Raw genomic sequence first — 15,928 nt, 5'->3', positions numbered from 1 at the left:
AACATTATTTTCTTTTCTTAGATATAGATATCAGCTTGCCTATGTGGACAAGAACTGGGGTTATCTCTTTGCTCTCAGATGAAAAGATTTGAAGGAAAGAGAAATGGAGAATAAGAAAGCAGACAAGCATTCATCTATATGCTCAAGTTAAAGGAAAAGAGGTTTAAGAGAAAAGGGGAGACTGAATTTCTGTGCTTCTGTGAGGAGGTACTGATTTAAGATATAATTCACTGAGGAACAAAGATAAAGTCAGTAGAATGCTGCAGAGGCTACGGGGGAAGAGACTTTCAGATCAGAGAGTTCCTGGCACTGGTCAGACTTGACATAACCACCCAGAAACACTTGGTCATTTCCTCAAGCAGAGTTGGAGAGCCCTGAACCCAGAATACCACAGGACCCCTCTAGAGTGGAGGGGAGCCATGGGGCTGGTGTATTGGCTTTGCTGTAAGGAATGGTGGGACATAGTTGGGGAGGGAGTTGACTAAGAGGAGGGAGTGCAGGGAAAAGCACAAACACCACCGGGTAAAACCCACCTGCAGCCTCAAGCAGTCTGGTCTAGCTGGAAGTGATGGGCAAAGAAATCAAGGGCAGTTAAATGGTGAGATAAAATCCTGGGCAAGAATTCAAGGAACTAAACATAAAGGGCAAAGGAGCTTAGATTTGATTGATTGGGAAGGCAAGATGGAGCCTTTGAATGTTTAGGCAAGAGAGAGAGATGATTAGTGCTTTCTTTTTCTTTTCTTGAGTCCTTTATTTTTAAATCACTCATAAAAAGAAAGGAAAGAAGGACAGGAGGGTGGGAGGAAAGCAGACAGGCTGGTGGGTAGGTAGGTCTGGCAGTGGTGAAGAGAACAAATATGAGATGAAATTGAAGGTGAATTGAGAGATATTCCAGGTGAAATTAAGACAGCTTGAACTAAAATAGTGGAGGAAATACAGAATAGAGAAAAATTCAGGGGTCATTCAGGAGTTAGACATGTAGGACTTGGTGACTAGTTAGGGATTTGGTAACACAGCATTGAAACTCTGAGCCTGTCAGTCTTAAATCCTGAGGCTTCCTGGGAGCTCTAGGGCAACTGACTTCACTTCCTCGTCTCTGAACTGAGGGTTTACTTAAGTAAACTCTGAAGACTCTTGTGTATGAAAGTGCCCAATACCTAGTCCAGGGTCAATAATTTTAGGAATTATAATTTTTACTAGGGAAGTAAGGAGGGGGTTTCTGGCCAGAGAGGTATAGGAAACACCAGAGGAGTGGGTGATGAGGAGCAAAGGGACAATTTTAATTTAAAGTATCTAGAATTTCAATTTATTCTGAGATTTTAAAGGTTCAGATGGGATGTAGGAATCCATGCTTGACCACCAGGTAGAAATGGAAACCAAATGGAAACCGAATCAGGAGGTGATGAGTTATGAGAAGAACGGTACACAAAACATGTAATATTGAGAGGCAACAACAGGAAGAAGCTGAGAAGGGACTCAGAGAGGTGAGAGTATTACCAGGAGGGAAATCCACCCTGCCATCCCAGGAAGTCATCCTACCATTCAAAGGAGAAGACAAAGAGGCCACCAATCAAGTACATTCATTTCCAAATGTAGCCTTTAAGCAATTAGCATATGTCTAAAGACATCCATTTCATTATTATACCAGTATGTTTTGAATTATAATCCTTCTGTATTTTACCTATTAGTCACTGTTTACTTTGTTTATGATATACATGGAATTTAAAAGGGAGAAAATTTTATTATTTTCAGCATTCATCAATGATTCTCATTTTTCAGGAAATCACAGCATAATTTCCATCATTACTCAGAATTAGTCAGATTTTATTGTATAATGTGAGCCAGCTGAATGAAAGTGAGCATTAGTATCAAATCTCATGGCATTGCTGGTAATTTCCAAGTATGCCCACGGTACTTGCACATATGGAACAGTAATTGTAATAAAGGCTATTTCACCCACCCAGAAAGAGCATTTGTGTTTAAAATTTTTAATCTAAATATACATTTTGGAAGTAAAAGAAAAACAAGATAGGGAATAATGTGTCTGGGAAAGAGCAAACATGGGAAAAGAGATCGAGATCCAAGACTAATTCCGGTCCCCAGGGACCCCTGAATTGGAAGGTAACCTGGTAAAAGACCTTGAGACACTGGCATCTGGGGCTAGCAGTTGGGATTCTGGGGCTGGGAAGTTATGAGAAAACTCCTGGACAAAAACCAGAGTGACTCAGTGGAATTGACGTCAGCACTTGGAATAAGGCTAAGGAAGAAAGTCCATTGCTTTCCTCCTGGGAAACATTCTGGGAAAACTCATCCATTCAGGGTGGTTGTGTAAAAGGAGGAGGCCAGATGCACAGAGTAGAAGTTAGATTTGCAGGGACACCCACCCACACCTACCAGAGTGAGAAGCCCTACAGGGAAACACTCCTGGATTCTTCAGGGACGCCTTGCTCTTTGTTGCTTGAGTTGTTAATTGCGGTAAAGTATACACAACACAAAATTTAAGAGTACAGTACCATGGGATGAAGTCCCTTTACATTGTTGCGTAACCATTACCACAACCCCTCTCTAAATCTCTTTTCTTTTTTCCCCTGTATTGAACTGAAACTCTATACCTATTAACAAAGACTCTCTAATTCTCTCTTCCTCCAGCCCCTGGAAAGCACTATTCTATTTCTGTCTTTATGAATTTATAAACTTGACCAATCCCCAGCACCCACACAAGTGAAATCATGCAATATTCTTTATTTTATAACTGGCTTATTTGACTTAGCATAACATCTTCAAGGTTCATCCAAGTTGCAGACTGTTATCATGTAAGCTTGACTCATGTTCCCACTATGTACATATCATATGTTGTTTGCACATTCATCAATCAAAGGACATTGGGCTTATTTCCACCAAGTGGCTTTATGAATAACACTACTATGAATGCTGGCATCTATTCACGCAAGGTACCTTGGGTTTTTTTGGTTGTTATTGTGTGTTTTTTTTGTTTTTGTTTTTTACTTTTGACTTGCTGGGTCATTGCTGTTTGCTCCCTCTATCCTAGGACTTTGAGAATGTTCTATTTTTAAATGTGTTCAAGCTAGAAACTGTCCATTTGTCCAGGGTGATGTATAGGGTATTCTCAAACCAGGTTAAATGCTAAACAATATACCTCAAGTATCATTTTTAAGATTGTAGAATATTAAAACATTTTTGGATCGTTCCTATACCATTATCTACTGTGCTCAAGCATCAGAGGAAGCAATTGAGTAAGATATGACAAATTATAAAGATATCTGAGCAGCAGAGTAATTCAGTAGGACTGGAAATTTTGAATCCCATTTTTCTTTTTTAGAGAACACTGCTTGTTTATTTTCCTTTAAGAACCCACTAAAGGTTACTGGAATTTTGTTCCCAAACTTCATTTCCATTTCTAAATTCACCCAAACCCTTAGAGCTCCCCTAAATGTGACAGAATATCAACACCTATTCTTTCATATATTGAATAGGAAGCCCCTCAAATGGGATGGAATTAATACTGTTAAAAATTCCATTGATTTGTATGCCACTCTCCAAAATGAGATTACCAGGAAGGACCATTTTAAATTTAAATGAACGCTGCCTTAGATGGAATAACTTACTCTTGATCCTCACATTTGTAATCAATAGGGAACTCTTTGGCTGCATCTGATTTTTCACATTTTTTCAGCTAAGTCAGGAATCCTAATGCAAAAATCTGCTCTGTTATGTGGATTTGTGAACTGTCTAGAGGGTTCTGGGTCCATTAACCAATGGATAGATTATCAAGAGACACAAATATAATGTTTTTGTCTCCAACTGAGACAGTCTCACTCCAATATTATTCATATGATTTCAAGGAAAGCAGTTACTGTTTTCCTTAGGTTCACACCTGGACATTAATAAAAAGCAAGGCATTTCTCTTGATATTAATTCAAAATTCTAAAGCCAAATTAATTACTCATGCACTTTTAAAATTCTAGATCCTGGAGCTGGCAATGAGGACATTTTAGAATTTATTCATTCAAAATCCCATAGTGAATGTGCATAATACAAGGTTTTACTTATGCAGAGCATGAAGGGGTCGCAGCATCCGGGGCCAAAATACAGACCTGTCAGGTAAATGAGAGACATATTACACCCTGGCCCTGACTGAGACAAGACATCCAAACTTCACCCCTTGTCTTACCACCCTGGTGTTGTAGCCAGCCAACGTATGTCAGGACTTTCATACTGTGTGACAAATACAGTCTCACCAAGTGCTGCAAATTCATTCAGAGCTATTATCAAATTCACACCAAGCAGGACAATGGGACTGGTGAACAACAAGAAAAAAATCAATTGATACTTTTGTAATTAAGAATCATTGAATATGATGTTGTCAGCAATCCTCAGTGGCATATAGTAATTTAAAAAATAATGTCTATGCCATTCCATATTCCACACAGAGATAAATAACTGGATCAATCACAAATCAGTCATTTGTATGAACATACGGCGTAAAAATCTAACATCCTCAAGGAAATTTCTCTTCTTAGTCAAAGCTGTACCTGAGCATTTTGAGGCCTAATATGAAATATTAATGAATTTGTTTTCTTTTTTTTTCCTCTCTCTCTCTTTTCATTCTTTCCTGCTCCAATCTCTGCTATCCTTTCTGCTTAAAGGGTAAAACAAAGTCATCCTGCCCTTGCTTCTGAATCATATGTGTCCCTGCCAACACCTGAGGCAGTGAAAAAAAATGAAGAAATGACAGTATCTGCTATGGGCACTTTTCTCTCCAATGCTGGAGATATTTAGTATCACAGACACCGCGTTAACTCTTCATTGTCCTTTGGCAGGCCTGGCGACTGCTTCACTCAGACCTCTCACACCAATTTATGTGGCCTGTTTAGAGCTACAACCACAGGGGACTTGGAGAAAGGGAATTACTCTGCCTTCTCGGAAATCAGTTACTGCGGGTGGGGTACAGTGCCCTCGGCAGCATTCATTCATTCATGCAGGAAGACGCTAGAGTTTAATTTTCAGGAATTTTGTAATCCTGCTAAACTAAGAATATCAAGTTCATAACAGGTTCAAATCATCCCCATCCTCCATGCAAGGCTAGCTGCTAAACATTTACCAACACATCACTGCATTTGTTCTTCAAATATTTATTGAGTACCTACTACACGCCAAGCACTGCATAAGGTGGATGGAATGAACAAACAAACAACTTTGACCTGGTGACAAGACAAGCAATAAACAAGTAAATAAACACATTTTAGGACAAACAAGTACAGAGTTTGATTTTTAAAATGAAGAAAGAAACAGATGGTATAACTGAGAATAAAATAGGGGCAAGCCTCTTTGTAGAGGCAGCTGAGACTAGTAGGTTAGAGGGTAGCCTCTAGAGTCAATCCAGGGCATAATTCTAAACTCTATGGTACATGATATATGGTATGCAGTGTATGTGTGCTAGTGATACGATTTTAGGAAATGACTTGGAGAAGTTATTCTCCAAGACTCTATAATCTAGATAGAATTACAGCTACTGGACCTGCCATGTTTTGAACTAACCAAAAAAGAATGTCAGCTGTAATTATTATTATCATTTTACTTAAAGAAGCAGCATTTCAGATGAAACTTAAGAGCATGAGAAAAAGAAGCCTGATGAAGAACCAAGGAAAGAGATTTCCAGGTGAAAGAGATTTCCAGGTAAAAGAGAACACATATATAACATCTTTGAGGCACAAGACATTGATATCTTGGTCCAAGAAGTATGAGAAGATCTGGGCCACTAGACATTAGTACATAAGGATGAAGAAGCTGGTGTAGAAAAGGTTTGAAGAGGCAAGCTAAGGAGAAATCACACAGGGCCATTTAGGTCATTGGAACACATCTAGATTTTATTCTACATGCAACTGGCCGTCTCGAAAGAGATTTCAACAGAGTAGTGCTAGTCAATTAAAAGTTTTGATAGTTCTCTTCTGAAAGCTTGGTGGTTGAAGGGTTAGAAAAAGGCAAAACTAGATCCAGAAAGATCAGATAAGAGTCTAATGCAATAATTCAGATGAAGAATTATGGTGCTTTCCATGATTGGGGGACAAAGAAATTTGGTGAACTTGAATATTTTCAAGGTCAAAAATCAACTGAATCATGAATTGGATAAGGTCAGAAGATTGCATTTTTCAAAGAAGAACACAATACTTTATGTTCTACATATTCTTCCCTACATATTCATCCCTAATGTGACTCTGGCATTCTCCCATCTGTAAGTGGCATCTAATTCTCCTTTTAAATCTTGGTGTGACTGTGACTACTTTAATCAATTGGAGCCCAGTACAAATGGGCTATCTAACTTACAAAGCCAAGTTATATAGACAATGTAGTTTCTACCTTGTATTGACTTAAATAGTGTTCCTAAAAAAAAAATCATGTCCATGCAAACCTCAGAATGTAGCTTTATTTAGAAATAGGGTTTTTACAACAGGTATGATTAAGATGAGGATATACTGAATTATGACAAATCCTAATTCCAGTGTAGCTTCTGTCTTTATAAGAGTAAAAGATCAAAGACATGGGTAGACTCAGAGAGAAGAGGCCATGTAATGAGGGAGACAGATTGGAGTGATGCGGCTACAGGTCAGAGACACCATGGGTTGTCAGAAACCACGAGAGGCTAGGCCTGCGAAAGGAAGAAATCACATCTGGAAACTTCCAAGGCAGTGCAGTCTCACCAACTTTGATTTCACACTCTTGGCCTCTAGAACTAAGAATGAATAAAGATTTGTTTTCAAGCCATCCGATGTATCATGTTTTCCTCACAGCAATGCTTGCAAGCACATACACGTCTTGATTGCTGTCACACAAAGTTCGAGCTCCCAGGTCACATGTTTGGCTACTCTAAGTGCACCATGCAGTAAAAGGCAAAGGCTATGTGGCAGGGCCATAGGAAGCTACTTCAGTGAACAGTCCTGCATGTGGTCCCACATTTAACTTAGAGCCACAATCAATGACCAAGCATGTGAGTAGAGACACCTCATGATGATTTCAGTTCCAGATGTCAGACTGCCGAAGTTGCTGATTTCTCTCAGAGCATAGAAATCTTGGAGTACAAAGTACCATCTTTATTATACCCTGTCTGGATTCCTGATCTATAGATCTTAATAATAAAAGAATGTTTTCTGATGCTAAATTTCAGAGTGGTTTCTTAGACAGTAATAACAAAAGGAACAGAAATTGGGTAGCAGAATATATTGCTGCCATATCAAAATCCTAACACATGTGGCACTGGCTGTAGGGTTAGAAAGTAGAAAGAAGCTAGAAGGATCCTAAAAATTGGTAAAAGCTAATAAATGCTAGTGAAGAGTGAATGCAGTTAAGAAAAGCCAGAAGGGGCTTGAGGGGACTTCTGTGAAAGCTAGGAATGCCAAGAAGAAATTATTACTGAAAGCTAGGGAAAGTTAACCTTGCTATGTAGTGGCAGAAAGTTTAGCAACCTCACTGCCTGCATTGATGTGGAAAATAAGGAACACACTCAATAAATTGGTGGATTTGGCTAAAAGCATCTCATTCTGTTTCTTTGAGCCACAGACAAGAATTAGACAAAGACATAGACAGAAAAAAAAAAGGAATTATTCAGTTTTTCAGCAAACAGACGAATCTGTTAAACACATTGCTGGATTTTCAAAAACAAGTCAAAGCAAAATACAAAGCAAAACATTGCTCATTGAGTGTCACCCAGCAGAAGATTCAAAAAAAGAGAAAGGGCCAAGATACAAAGATCAAGTCCAGGGCTTGTTAGGAAAATGTGTCAATGTTAGGATGAAGACAAGAGTGTGACTGTAAAACCCTTCATTAAAACTTCAGAAAGATTTAAGATGGTACCTTGTAAACCTTTCAAACCCATACAGAGTCTTCGGGATTTAAAAGCCTACTTTTTTAAACAGTAAGCACCTCAGAATCTTAAGGGTGATGTCCCATAGCAGTTCACAGCCTATGAAAAAAAGGAATTACACTGAAATATCTGTGGGTTTGTCTTTTGCCTAATGCAGTGGACTTATAAATGGATACACAGGAAGTCCCAACATTTTTAAAGGCATTCGCTACATCAACTTGGACTGAAAGATGCAGAATACACCATAAAATGAAGGAAGTGGAATCTCTGAACCCCTGAGCTACCTCAGACAGGAGGCTTAGGATGAGAAAATTGTTCCACTGCAAACTTGGGCCAATTATTAAGGAAAAGAAAAAAAATAAATCAAGAGTAAAGCCAAATGCTAGAAACGTGGATCCTTTTTATTGAATAGCTGGAAAATGTAGGCTTTATGAAGGACAGCTGAGCCCTTGAACAGGAACTGCAAACAATTAAATTTCAGAATTGCAGTTTGACAGGGACTACCATACCTCCCACTTCTTCCTCTTTCTGATTGGGAACGTTTACAGTAGTTATCCTCCACTGCATATTGAGCATGCAGAGAAAGATAACTAGATTATTTAGTTCACAGCTCTTCAGATGAACCATTCTGGGAGAACTGCAAGGAAAGAGACCCACAAACACTGGGCTTGATTTGGATGACAACATCTTAGATTTCAAGTAATGAGAAGAGAATTTAGAAATCTTGGAAGAAAGATAGGGTACATTTTGCATGTGGAGATGATGTGAATAGTTGTGGACTGAAGGTAGATGTTGGGTAATTGTTAATTGAAGATGGCTATGATGGTATCTTTCAACCCACATGCTCTTCCTTCTAGGGGGCGAGGACCATGAGTGGATAGGGGAAGGCCTCACAGTTGTCTTTTGTCCATGTTATATTTGAAATGAATATGAGACATTCAAATATAGCCTCCCTAGTTCAATACAGATGCTAAAACCACAATGTAACTTCTATAGTGGAAATAGTTCACCAGTGACATTTTTATGAAGCATGGTACCACAAGTCTAATGTGAAATTAATAAAAACAAAAGATTTATTTCTTCTAAAGGACATAATCATCCAACATTAATTACTACCAAGCATCAGCTACCCCTAATTCTGAATGCCAATGTGTATTACTTTAAAAGGGCATGCCTTGGCCTTGGTTAAATAAGTCAAACACAAATTTTGTTATTTTAAAATGTTTGAATAAAGTGAAATATATATATTTAAATAATCACCCTTGCAAGAGAAACAATTTGAAGTTGATCTACCCAATCACTTGCCAAAAATCATATCAGTTTCAGTTCAATGCAAATGAGGGATATTTCAAAAATGGTGTTCCTTATGGGAATGCCAAAAGACCTTAAACATTGTGGAGTGCCAGATTCAGCCATGAAGATTAAAAGTAGCTATTTTGTATCATAGTGTTAATCACAGGAACAAGACAAGAATAACCAGCAGTTGAGAGAGGAGGTGCCCCATGAACAAGGATAATAGATGTTTATGATGACCTCTTCTCCCACTGAATTAAAAGCTATGGGAATCTTGAACATTGAGCAGAGGGATTAATTCAACCTTCTGTTACCTGTTTTGATGAAACAATATGTAATTTGTAGGAAACCTCTAATCAAAACGACCCATCCAAACCTGCCAGATGCCATGTTTCTGGTTACACTGTCTCCTTAATCTCACTGGAATTTTCTTTCATTTTTGTATATTGTTATCAATCCATAACACTAGGATCACTGCAATCTTCAACAGAACACCACCACTTATTTAGGGGTCTGCTAAACAGCAACAAATGAGCAAGCAGACTAACAAGTTTATGATTCCTCTGTCTCTTCCCTCCTGAGAATAGAATAGAGAAAGCTGCCACAGCTCTGTGTCCTGCTTCTCCTCTGCGCATGCACCAAGGATTCCAACTGAACATATGATACAAATTAGAGTCTCCTATGCAACTTACATCTCAAATTCCCAGACATCCACTGGAAGACATTTAATAAAGCCCTAAAGACCCTGTGCCCTGGAAATGGTGGGTACATGGAAGTTTACAAGGACCATTAGGAATTTCAACTGGAGGCCAAATAACGAAGAAAAATATTTTATTATTTTTTTTGCACCTAGCATAGGAACCCTAGGGGCCAGCACAGAGATCCACACATGGTAGAATACCAACTACTTTTTTTTTCATATAATGATAGGGCTAAAGCTTACAAGAAAATAATTTAATTTGCAAAGCAATTAATAAAATGAAATACAATGCAAAAATTTCAGCATTTGGGTTTGACTATCAAGGGGGGTATAATTTATTACTGGCAGTTATCTTCTAATCTGTGGCATGCTTCTGTTGCTAGGAAATTTCTCTAAAATGAGATTTAGGGAGACTTAAATGCTGTACTTGTGCCTATACTTTTTTTTCCCACTTCCTCCTCCTTCCCATTCCTAATGTTAGATATGGATCATAAATGTCTCATTTTGCATTTCAATAAAATATATTTATGCATTCAGATCTTTCATCAACTGTTAGAGCTTCAAATATTTTAAACACAGGGGGAAAGGCACATGGGTTTTGGAGTTTGGTAGTGTGTTACAGGTTTTTACATTTTTTGTTTTTTTTGCTTTTGCTTTTTTAAGAAATTACAAATGGTACCCAACAAAATCCAGGACAGCAACCAAGCACAATTCCCCCAATATTTTATTATGAATATAAAAAAGAAATTGGGGGAATGTGGAGAGGTCTCAGGCATTTTTTTCACCTAAAGGAGACAACCAGAATGAGATGCAAATCAGTGCTCTTATCTAATGAATAATGCAAATGAGTGTTCTGCATATAGAAAGTCAGTCTGCAGGAATTCTCTCTGCCTCACCTCACATTTCTTGTGGATTTAAGCACTGTGTGTCACAAGGAATTAGAGAAAGGAATTGCCAAGTAATGACAGAGCCTTGGAGCCCCAAGTCAGTGTAGACAGCAAGGACATTAAGATGAGTAGTACAAAAAGGGAGGGAAATGACATCTCACTAAAATGAAAATGTTGCTATTTTTCTTTCACCTAGTTAAAGGAATTGTATGACACTGTAATATGCAATTAATTGTATGGCTGTTACTTAAAAGTATCCTTGACCACACTTTTTTAAAATTCTATTTATGTGGTGCTGAGTGTCTAGCGCTTTACCACTGAGCTAAAGCTCCAGCCCTCCTTGACCACACTTTTTTTGGGAAGGATTCCTGAAAAATTTAAAAACTCACCTTCCCCCCAGCCCTTACTGAAAGAAAAAAAAAAAAACTATTACCACAATATTTTACTTTATCTTTCACACAAGTTAACTAACTCTTTAGATTTTTTCAGTAGCATGACAGAATCCACTTAAAACTGCACTTTATATAACTTTCTAAACTACTTGAAAGGTACTCAATTCTTCAAATAACAATTGAAAACAAACCTTCATTTACACAGCACATAATCAATTGATGTTAACCATGGGTGTGCTCACAGTTACTTTCCAGTCATGGGTTATTTCGCTGAAATACATTTTTGATTTAGAATTCACTGCCATTGTCTCTAGTTTTGTAAGAAAGCAGCTCTGAATACTGAATTCTTTCCCTTGTGCAGAATAACTGTACATGACTTAGGTTTTTTTGTTCAATCCCTTTTTCTGCCAGTCCCACATTTTAATCAATCTAAAAGAGTGTTCAACTTGTGCAAGTATGATAGATTCTATTTTTCATCAAAATATTTAGGAGAGAGCTTTCAGCTTGAGGAGCCACCTGCCAGAAGGGAACCTACAACACAATCCTGGGGTTGTTTAGAGCTGTCCTTAAAGAGACCTTTAAATACATTAGTGGATTAAAGTTAAGCAGCAAAGATTGACTATTTTGATGAAAATCATTTGAAATATGTTGCAAATTCCATGCTATTAGAATTAGGGGGTACCAACCACACATCATTCCAACATATATCCACTGTTATAGTAAACAATTATTGGGTCACTTTTGCATTTTAGTTTTGTGGTTTCACTCTCTTTAATTCTGGAGAAAACACACAGATAACAAAGCTTGCTAAGAATTATATATTAAGTACACCCAATAATGCTCTGTGTTAAAAAGTAGTGTTAAAAAGGAAAGGCAATACCTTTGGAGTAGGAAATGGGTGGCATTTATTTGAAATCTCAGAATGCACATGTATTTACTTCTCAAGACTATGTTCTATAGCATATTTTTTACACTATAGAATTATCTGCAAGTCACAAGACCAGTTTCTATAGGAAATAGAAACAAAAACATAAAATTCCTATATATTAAGGCATTTTTTCCAAGTTGTATTTAAGGTAAGTGCATATTTATGTTTATATATGTTTACTCAATCTTGATGGAAAAGGTATCCATGTTCATTTTATTTCTAAAAAGCTTAGATATCTGAGCCCTTCATCAAACATTCACATTGACTTTGGGAAGGAGCATAAAGAGAAGCCAGATGAACTTGATTATTATGCTTACTAAGTAAAAGGGTTGACTGAGATGTCCACACCAGTATAAAACAAGATCTTTGTGAAATTCATCACCTTATAAAAATGCAAATACATTTTCATTTCCTAATGGGTTTTGCAAAGGGAGGCATAGATTTTATTACAATTCCTGGGTTGTTGCCAGAGGTGGAATCAATCCACATTCATGTCTTCAGGCAGGAAAATATAAGGCAATCTCTGGTATGTACATGGTAAGGGTGTAAAGGGCCTTGAGTTAATAATGTGGGCAAAGGTAAGGATCCTATGTTGCTGGAGGTTCAAAGCTGAGCCTCTGTCCTCCTGCAAGTTGGACAGCCATTGCCTGAAACACTGCCTCCTATAGCAAACCTGGACTTACTCCATCACAGTGTTCCTGCTCAGACATTCCTGAAAAAGGAACCAAGATAAATAAGCAGAAAAGCTCACCCCAAGGGAAATGGAGATAATTCAGGAAACAGAGAATGATATTAAAATAATTCAAGAAATCCACTCAAAGAGGTTCAAGAATGTTTGATATTCAAAAGTAAACAATTGGGAAAGAAATTATCAAAATAATAATTTGTTATTTTCAATTTTTAAAAATTCTATGGAAATAAATACCTAGAAAGATAGCATAGAATAAAGCCATAACAGACAATATGATTAAAAAAAATTAAAAGAAAAAACTATAAGGTACATAGAAATGCCACAGTCCGGCTGCAGCAAAATAACCGGGGGGTGATGAACAACTTGTGTATGTTGATACAGCAGGAGTGGGAGCTGTTTATTGTAGGACAGGAGAGGTATTTATCCATTCCACACAGCTTATCTTAATTAACATAAACTGGATACAGCAGTCAACCAATAAGAAATCTCCACACTTAATGGCTCCCTGGCGTTACTTCACAAACCACTCCCTCTGGCATTTTGCCAGGCGCCATCCAGACTTGTTTACAGACTCTAACATTTGCCAGGTGCCATCCTGACTTGTTTACAGACTCTAACATAGAAAAGTAATTCTGATTTTTTGCCTGCTAGGAAGAGTTAAGAAAGAATAGGATGGAGAAGTTGTTTAAAAAAAAGATAATCAAAAATCCTTCCCACAAGAAGGGTATGAGAGTTTTAGAACAAGAAGATCCACCAAGTGCCCATAGCAAATGAATAAAAGAACCAACTGGATATACTACCATAAATTTTCAAAAAACCAAGAATTTGGTAAAAGTTCTAAAATTCTTATGGTATACATAATTGTTGATCTCTACAGGGTGCATCTCTCAGGGCCCCTGCCTGGTTTTTATCTTTGTTTTGTAGGGAGGGAAGGTCTAGAGGAGGAAACTTAGAGGAAATATTTTCTATATTACTGTCAATCTAAGGCATATGATTGACTTGGAATATGAGTGGAAATAACATATACTATGTCCATGCAGATTTAACTGTCAAAACATTCATCATAGCTGCATTCTCTTGCCAAGAGTTGAGAATTTCCAGCCAGAGCTATTCTTTAGTCGAGACACTAGACTTAAGACATGTGAGATTCAGCTAGAGTTAACCCACAGCTAACATGTTTTGAGCCATTAAGATTTGGGGGTTCTATATCATGAAAAACTACCTTAATGAAATCTAATACAAAAGAAAAAAGTATCTCCCATCTGGAAAAGAAAATAAGTATGATATTTTAGCACCATTGAGTCTGTATCTTTTGAATTATGAACAAAAATATTTTTAACTGAGAATTCTGGTGCCCAATTTATCAGTCAAAGTGAGGGTAAAATAGAGACATTTTCATTATACAAGCATCTATGCAAAGTTCTCTTCTAATACCCTTTAAGTTACTTAAAACTATACCCTAGAAAAATGCAGATAAAACAAAAATTAAACTCAGGATCAAGAAAATTGTGGGTCCTACCTAGGAGAACAATGAGTAGTAGTTCCAGGAATAGATTTGCAATCCCTGGAGGAAGAGATTGACATGATAAATGTGAACATATAATGAAGAAAAATTGGGAAATAGTGCAAGAAACAAGGAAAATAAAACTCACAAGAAGTTATGGGTTAATCAGTGTAAAATATGGCATGGTTTTCATAGTTAATGAGAGTTGAAGAAAAAAGAATTTCCCTAACACTGATACTCTCCTTCTCCTTCAACTCAGGATAGGTTCATGGCATTTGACCTATGGAAAGGGAAACAGAATTATAGCCCTGTGCTTGACCTGGTACTGAAAAATCTTTGCATAGGTTTAACAATGTAAGTTTGGTCTGATGGCTTTTAACTTAAAGAGGGAACCTAAGAAGCCACATAAGACTTGGTTGTATTTGCAAAGCAGAATGAAAATCTCAACACTACAAATGGTAACCTAAATATAAATGTAGCTGACTAGAAGTGGGATATGGAAAAGGGGGAGAAAATGAAAAAGCTGTGATGATCTCAACTTACTAGGTGGAGGATAGAGAGATCATCACCTGGGCCTCTAGGCCAGCCCAGCTCCAGGGGTGCATCATTGGGTTCCTGAAAGTCAACTGACCAATAATAGAGTATTTCTGAAAGATTACCACAAAGGACTACAAATAATCACCTAAATATCAATGAATGGAAAGACGAGAGGGAAAATGGCAAATTATATAATTGTCTATAATGTCATCTTTAAATCAGAGCAATGCAGTTGACCTGGGGATGTGGCTCAGTGGTAGAGCATTTGCCTGACATGCAAGAGGCCCTGGGTTTGTTCCCCAGCACCACAATAAAACAAAACAAAAAACCACTAGAGCAACACCAATATTGCCTAACGTTGGTAAGTCAAATAAAAGGAAGATCAATATCATAGTGAAACCTAATACAAAAGAAAAAATATCTCCCATCTAAAAAAGAAAAAAGGTAGACACATCGCCCCAATTGGAGGAGGTGCGGAGCAGAGCCGCCGCCCGCGCCTGCAAGGTAGGCAGACATGCGACCGACCAGCGGAGCAGGCCCAGTGGCCTGCCGGCATGGTAGACACATTGCCCAAATTGGAAGAAGGTCCCAGCTGCCGCCCACAAGGTAGGCAGCCCATGCATCCCGGAGAAGGGGCCCGGCGGCATGCCGGCCTACTTGAAAGATCACCCCAATTGGAGGAGGGGCACAGCCGCCGCCTGCGCTTGCAAGGTAGGCAGACCTGCAACCTGGAGAACAGGCCCAGCGGCCTGCCAGCATCGTAGACAGATCATCCCTATTGGAGGAGGGGCCCAGCTGTTGCCCGCAAGGTAGGCAAACCACGCGACCTGGAGAAGGGGACCAGCAGCCCGCCAGCGAGATAGACAGATCACCCCAATTGGAGGAGGAGCACAGCCGCCGCCCGCCCCTGCAAGGGAGACTTTGCAACTATACAAGAGCCATATAAATATATAGGGGGGAAATTCAATAACACAACAGTTTCACCAAGCAGAAAGAAACGTGAGCAATATGAAAAGACAAGGAAAGAAAGGACCACAAGCAATGCAGTTCAACTCAACTTTAGAAGAGGTAATAGCTTCAGCAGATGGAATGTCAGATAAAGAATTCAGGATTTACA

The 15,928-nt window shown here is 38.3% G+C and overlaps 1 protein-coding gene and 1 non-coding gene across 6 annotated transcripts in view; one reads left to right on the top strand and one right to left on the bottom strand.

Moving 5' to 3' along the window:
• The window catches only part of Ntng1 (netrin G1), a 365,393-nt gene that overhangs the window by 309,222 nt on the left and 40,243 nt on the right, over positions 1–15,928 (bottom strand). The window lies entirely within an intron of this gene.
• On the top strand, positions 15,050–15,122 carry Trnav-gac (transfer RNA valine (anticodon GAC)). The gene has a single exon. It is a non-coding gene; the product is annotated as a tRNA-Val (tRNA).

Source organism: Marmota monax, unplaced genomic scaffold (genome assembly GCF_021218885.2).
Source record: "Marmota monax isolate L192 unplaced genomic scaffold, Marmota_monax_Labrador192_F-V1.1 WCK01_AAM20220418_F8-fsc00184, whole genome shotgun sequence".
NCBI lineage: Eukaryota > Metazoa > Chordata > Mammalia > Rodentia > Sciuridae > Marmota > Marmota monax.
This window is presented reverse-complemented; position numbering and strand designations above follow the sequence as displayed.